We start from the raw sequence: 6,177 nt of genomic DNA, 5'->3' as shown, positions 1-6,177 counted from the left end.
ATACATAAATTTTACCTTATATATAATTCTCATAATCTAATTTGATGTCATGTCTATAATTCTTTTGTCACATATGTATAATAGTTTGTGTCAAATTAAGTTGGGTTAGTTTAGTAATTAGTTTATTAGTCCTTTTAAATAAGTGTTAAAGGTTTGAATTTCACCTTGTATATGCAATAACTCATTAACCAATAACAAATTCTTAAATAAAGTTCTAATTCGTGACAGATTAATTCTTAATTTATAAAAAATAATGTGAAAAATCGATAATAATTTGTGAAGTCATGAATGACAAAAGTCAGAGAGTGAAAAGACCCGTCAACTAAAGTTCTTCACATAACCACCAGAAAATTTTCTTCTAAAGAAAGTACTAGTTATTTATCACTTTACAATTAATTACTCATATAATTATAATTATTATATTAATTTAGTCCAGACATTATAAATTACTGTAAAATTATTTATAGAATCGAAAGATCAATTATCATCTATTTATTTATCATTGTCTTTGATTTAGATTGATTACGAAAGACGGAGATGTCACTAAAATTGTTTCAGATGCAATGACAGACATAGATGATGAGGTACTAATAGGCATTGAACTACAAATTGCTGACATTATTAAAGATTGAGAATTTTGGTTCGATTCTTTTGAACTATGTAACACCCTAAAAGTTCAGGTGTCACCTATCTCAATTCTTTTAATTCATACTATATTTATTTAATATTGAACTTTTGCGAATACGAACCGAAACCTTTAATTAAGAAAACAAAAATCTTTTATTTTAAACCACTAAACCACAAATGTATATATATTCACATAGCATTAATACATAGACTTATTTCAAGATTCTCAAAAACAAATCATGCCCTCTAAAAACTAAAAACAATAAACAACGAGGGAAAAATAAAATCTAACAATTTAATACGTAAACATAATCTTTTATACTCCTGTAGTTCCGCACTAAACCTTCGCACCTGTAGCTGAAAGGGGGTGGAAATAGGGGGTAAGAACTGGCGAGTTCTTAGTAAGGTCGGGGTAGTTAGTTAAGTCGGGATTATCACAACTCAATTTAATTCACAGTCCAACACAAGGACCCAGAACAATAACCGTTCATAGAAGTTCAAATTAACAAGCAACGAAAATCACAAACACACTCAAGCAATCACAAACAATTCACAACACCGAACCAAATGCAAAATATGCAAACAAGGATGATGCGTGCCTATTCCTATCGCAAGTAATGAGCTCATTTGTCGGTTTCGACCCGCACCTGACGCAATCCAACTCGCAAGTCGGATGAGGCATTCCACCGACATAACCTCTGCAAGTTTCTACTTCTTGCAGGCGCTGATTCTCCAGATGAAGTATGTGACCCCTTCTCCTGGAAGCCATTCCATATTTACGGGCGTCCCCGCACAATCACAAACAAAGCCCACGGCTTAGAAACATTTATCCTTCGGCACCTTAACCATATTATCGTCACCCTCTCATGACCTTCCCATAATTATTCGTGCCGATTTAACTTCTCTTTTTCTTTTAAAACCAAAACCACCTCTTTATGACATTCTCCAAAACCTTTAAAATAATTTCACTTAAACCAATTCTTCTTTCTAAAGACAAAGAGAAACCATTTATTAGTTAAACCCCTCAGCAAAGCCTCTAAATTTTAGGGAAGCGACAACCAATCTCATTTTCTTAAGTTCATTAGAAGTCCTTAACAATCATTATTTTCTTAAATTGAATTAATCAAATAAAATTTCTAAATCAAATCAAAACCAAATCATACAAATCAGAGTTTTCGAACTAATGTCAAAACTAACACCAATCTCAGTTCCATCCTTAAAATTAATTCTTTAATTTTTTTCAAGACGTCACAAAACGAAATCATTCAATCAAAATTCAATTACTTTTAAAGTTCGCTAAAACTTCTCCGAATGAAATTTTTAAGTCAAATTCAAAACATAAGTCCTTTTCATATTTAAATCAACCTTAAAACATAATACTTCTCTTAAATAATTTAAAATTATAAAATAATTCTTTTCTAAATAAATCGAACTCAAAACATATACTTTTCTTCAATAAATTAAACTCAAAACATAACTATTTTCTTAATAAATCAAAAATTAGATAATACAACTTTTCAAATCCAATCTTTTTTAAATAACATTTCAAACAAAGTCTTAAATTTTATAACAAAATTTCAGCAGCATCTCTCCTAAAATTCGGACTTTGCCACCCTTTTCGGTCCCATCCAAACCATTTTTTAAATTCTTTCAAATTGTTTTCAATAAATCTAAACAATTTTTAATATAAAAAAATATAAAATTAAACAAATTAAAAAATTCAACGGCTTCCAAAATCAAACCATTTGCATATCTCAAAGCATGTCATCAATTCATTTCTTATTAAATCTCAATGTCATCATCAAATCTCACCAATTCCACTTGATTACCAACAATATTCCAGGCCCAAATTTATTAAAATAATTTGGTTCTTGGCTGCATTTAAATTGACTGAACCCCAAACTAATCACAAATATCAATATATCACAAAAATTTAACATAAATTCAGTCAAGTTCAATCAATAATCAATAAAATAAATATTCACTTATTGAGATGATTTTTTAATAAATTAATAGTTAATTTATTTGAAGTTTGATTATTTAATTATGATTAAATTATCATCCTTTTAATATAATAGTTATATTTATAATTAAATATTTTGTTTGATTTTATTTATTGATTAAATTTTATTGTGATTTTGATCACAATAAAAGGAATAAGATGCAAAATATTTTTTGTTTGTTTCTCATATATAAGTGTATATATAAAGGTCAAATTTGATTTGATAACTTTTTAAGGCTAAATGTTAGTACATGAACAATCAAATTTTGATTTGATTGATGTGTTTTGAACACTATAATATTAGAAATTAGTTTTTCTAATATTCTTGATTATAGAGAGCGGCCTGACAACCAGGAATTTTATTTTCAAGATAATAATCAGTATATACATTTTGATGTATTAGTGATTTAATTTTATATTTTTACCTAGACAACTTAGGAGTATAAAATTTAATCCATCAATATATTTTGAATTAAACAACTTTAGAAGTTGGAATGCCATTAGGCAAATAGCTTTAGCGATAATTGTTCTTGCAAGCAATTTTGGAGATTTACTTTGTTACAAACAATTTATAATTGGCCTTAATAGGATTAAGGTTTGTGGTCTTTTTTGGAAAAGCTCAATATGAGTATTGAGGATGCGTATCAAAATTGCTCTTAAGGATTGGTTTGACCAATAATAAAGATATTGAGTATTTTTATTATAAGAGCTTAAAGTAAAATCTCTAATTATCTAATTGATATTCTATTGAATAGAGAATGAAATTCTCTCCATGCACAAATACTAGTACTCTATGTACTCGATCATGTTTAAGAAACATGAAATTTGATTTAGTTGAGTATTTTGTTAAATATTTGGACTACATTTTAGAAATTTTGCTAAATTAACAAATTTCTCACTAAATCAATTTTTTACCCATATGAGATATGGAAAAGGCATAAGCTGAAACTCAAGAACATTAGAGTTTGGAGATGTCTTATATGTGTTAAGAGATTGCACAACAATAGAATTGATATTAGGTCCAATAAATGAGATTTATTGGTTACCCTAAAGAAATAATGAGATTATTTTTATCACTCTTCTTATGACAAAGTGTCTGTGATAAGAGGTTAAATTCCTTTTTAAAAAGGAGATTCCATCTTAAAGAAAGAGTGGGAGTATAATTATTTTTATTAGAATTGTATACTACTCAATAGAGGATATATTTTCTCTTGAAAATATAAAAGGTTTGATCGTCAAACTAACTTTTTGAAAAAGTAGCCTATTTGTATAATGATACAATTATATAAAGATAGATCTAATGGTTACATAGATTTTTTATAATCATGTTAAATAAGGATTGTCCTTAAAATAAAATTATGCACTATTGTAGTGGGAGATTTCATGTTTTGAGAAAATGTGATATTTATTATGCATTAAGCGTATTTTGCAAAAGGTCAAGCACATGTGCTCAAGTGCAAACGTGTTTAAGGTCAAAAGAATTTTGATAAACACAAATGTGCATTGAACAATTACACACATGATTGATTGGCTCTAGTGCAAGTGGGAGATTATTGAGATAATAGTGTGCCCAAGATCCAATCTATCATGATTGGCTCTCGTACAATGAGAGATTGTTGGGAATAAGTAGTATGACCATAATCCAATCAATCATGTGTCAAATAATTTGTTATTATTATTATGTTAAAATGTTAATATAATAAGGTCCTTGATTAAATTTAGAGATTTATCATTGTGATAGTGATCATAATATTGAGAGATAAATCTTTTATAATTTAATCTAATTTGTTCTTGGTCATAGGATTATTAAAAAGGACATTAATAATCCAGAAAGATCAATATATATATAATGGTCTTCATTGGATGAAGATTAATAGATCTCATTTATTAAATTATATATATAGATGGTGCATATAGAGATATGACCATTGAACTGGCTCACTTTGAGAATTCCTAATGGTTATAATTACCGTATATTTGTCAATAGGATATTCTCAAGATGAACATAGTAATAGAGTTTCCTTTGACCTGCGACTGTCATAGTAATTAACAATATATTTATTATACTTTGATTCTGGACACCTAATACCTTAGGGTGCTAGTTGAATGGATATTGGGTATGATTTAAATACTTGTAGAATTAATGATTAGTCAATAAGGAATCCGTCAACTCTCGGTAAAGAGTTTGAGCTCTATGATTATAATGACTAAAATGAATAAAACCTTGGCAAGGGGATTGAATGAATGAAGAAATGAGTTTCTTAGGTCATTCACAGTTCATTATAATAATGGTAACAAGTTAGAGTTTGACAATTAAACCATACTCTAAAGGTTAACCAAGAGCTGGAAAGATGGAAGGAATTATACTTTGTTCTTCTAAGGTTCTTAGTAAAAATATATTACTTCATACTATCGGGTCGTTGAGGAGTGTTGCTAGACGCCAACCTTGATTAGTAAATTTAGTATGACTAATTTACTACCCGCTTAGTATTGAACCTATGGGGTCACACACTAACGAGTATTCTAATCTTTGCTGTAGAATTATTTAATTATTATTTTGATTTGATCAAATAAATAATTATATTAATTCAAATGGAATATTATTGTATTCTTTGCTAGCACTAATAATATAATAATAATATAATAATTGAGAATATTAAAGGAGATTTGAGAATAATTAGTTACTCTATTTCTGAATTTGAATTATAAATTTGGATGAGATCCAAATCGATTATGTTTCAAATTGTTATGATATGATTCATAAAATTTGAAGGATTCAGATTTGGAATTTCGAGATATGATTTAAATTTGAATTGAGAATCAAATTTAAAATCAGTAACAAATCTCATACTATATATATGTATGCCAAGAGTAGAGGCAAGTGAAACAGAAGAGAATAACAAGAGTTTTATTCCTTTGCCTCTACACACATAAATGTATGTGAACCTAATTCTTGGAGAAGAATTTTATGGCATGCAAAGAGTTGCAAGAGGTTTCTCAATTTAGATCAGATGTCCATTGGTCAAGGAATTGACAGCAAAAGTTGGTCTCAGTGTGGATACGCATAGCGCCTTCGTACCATCGAAGGAGAAAGTGATTTTTACTAGCGTACACAGGTATTTAGATCTAAAATATATATTGTTTATTGAAATAAAGTTTAAACACAAAAATAGATCTTCAGGATTACTTTATTTTCTTCCGCTGCGTGTTATGAACACATAGTAATCCATCCGTCAACGTGAAGAGGAAGAAGATACGAACACTTTTATCGGATTAGATTTTTTATTAGAGTTATGGATCTCAAGAAATCGAACGCTGAAGGTTTATGGCTTCCATAAAGTTTCTCATGCTTTCTCTCTTTTTCTTTCTTGGCTTTGGACAAAATGAAGGGAAGGATGAGATTAATATGATTATATGTGTTATAAGGGCATGTGTCACATTAGAAGACATGTGTCATGTTCTTAAGTTACTAAGTCAGCTATTCAAATTATAAATATCCTAAACGGATAATTATAAAAGTTGGATATATTAAAATACAAATAATATAT

Source organism: Arachis ipaensis, chromosome B03 (genome assembly GCF_000816755.2).
Source record: "Arachis ipaensis cultivar K30076 chromosome B03, Araip1.1, whole genome shotgun sequence".
Classification (NCBI taxonomy): domain Eukaryota; kingdom Viridiplantae; phylum Streptophyta; class Magnoliopsida; order Fabales; family Fabaceae; genus Arachis; species Arachis ipaensis.
The sequence above is the reverse complement of the archived record's forward strand: the minus strand, read 5'-3'. Positions refer to the sequence as shown.